General features: G+C 44.6%; 1 pseudogene; it reads left to right on the forward strand.

The window, feature by feature from the left end:
- Positions 1 to 630: 630 nt before the first annotated feature.
- LOC101053139 (androgen-dependent TFPI-regulating protein pseudogene) lies at positions 631 to 1,322 on the forward strand (annotated as a pseudogene).
- The last annotated feature ends 229 nt before the right edge of the window (positions 1,323 to 1,551 follow it).

Genomic DNA, 1,551 nt, shown 5'->3' on the forward strand with positions numbered 1-1,551 from the left:
CAGAGGATGAGGAGGAAATGCTTATATTCCCCAAGGAAGTGTATCTGAATGTTAAGAAATTCTGTTTTACTTTTCTGGAATAAATCTCAGGAATTCAGATTCATCTCCCCACTCCCCACCCCTTCTACTACTATGAGCCAATGTTAATGATGAAAGTGTGTCTTCTCCTGGGAGATAATAGGCCCTGACAATTGGCAGGATGCCTCAGTTTATTGCCATGTGGACATCTTCACAGGGTTAGTTAAGTATCTCTACAATATGGGACTCGTTACCCCCAGAGCAAGTGATCCAGGAAAGGAAGGCAGAATGAGTGATGTCTTTTATGACTTGTCCTCAGAAGTCACACACCAGTATATCTACTGTATTCTTTTGGTTATATAAACTACTCCTATATGACTAATACCGCAAAGTACCATACAGGGATGTGAATACCAAGAAGTAAGAATCACTGGAGCCATCTTGAAGGCTGGCTACCATAACCAGTCAATAAGAAAAATAAACCAGGGAACTCTCAGTCCCAGAGGGGTGTGGTTTACAGCTCTCCAGCCTGCTGTAGGACTTCAGCTGTGACCCACAGAAGGACGCCAGAAGCCACTCAGGAAATCCACAGTGCCCCGGTCAGCGCTAGCCATGACGAAGACTTTTACATGCATATACCACTTGCTTGTTCTGAGCTGGTATATTTTCCTCAATTATTACATCACACAGGATGAAACAGATGAAGTGAAATCCAAAATCTTTGCAAATGGTGGCAAGTGGAAATACATGACGCTGCTTAATATGCTTTTGCAGACCATTTTCTACGAGGTTGCCTGCCTGGGTGATGTGCTGAAAAGATCAGAGGGAGAAAAGACATGACGTTCCTAACTGCCTTCAGAGACCTGCTTTTCGCCACACTGGCTTTTCCTATATCCACATTTGTATTTTTGGCATTCTGGATCCTTTTTCTCTACAATCGAGATCTTATTTACCCCAAGGCCCTAGATACTCTTCTCCCAGCGTGGCTGAATCATGCAGTGCACACTTTCATATTGCCCATCACGTTGACTGAAGTCATCCTCAGGCCGCACTCCTATCCGTCAAAGAAGACAGGACTCGCCTTGCTGGCTGCTGGCAGCATTGCTTATGTCAGCAGGATCCTATGGATCTACTTTGAGACGGGTACCTGGGTGTATCCTCTGCTTGCTAAACTCAGCCCTGTGGGGCTAGCAGCTTTCTTCTCTCTCAGCTACATCTTCATCACCAGCATCTACCTACTCAGAGAGAAGCTCAACCACTGGAAATGGGGTGACATGATGCTGCCACAGAAGAAGAGGAAGTGACTGCACACAATTTTCCAAGAACCAAGAAGGAAGAAAACACAAGAGATTTTTCTCATCTTTTTTTTTTTTTTTTTCTGGTGGGGAGAGGTGGTGGAGCAACATAGGAAGGTAGGAGGGTCAGGGAGTGGTAATTAAACTTAATACGAGGGTCGTGAAGGTAGCTTAACTTGAGAACTCTTGGTTTTATGAAAAGTTGATTACACATGCCAAAAACAACTCCTGCCGTCTC

The sequence above is a fragment of the Saimiri boliviensis genome, chromosome 6 (assembly GCF_048565385.1).
Source record: "Saimiri boliviensis isolate mSaiBol1 chromosome 6, mSaiBol1.pri, whole genome shotgun sequence".
Classification (NCBI taxonomy): domain Eukaryota; kingdom Metazoa; phylum Chordata; class Mammalia; order Primates; family Cebidae; genus Saimiri; species Saimiri boliviensis.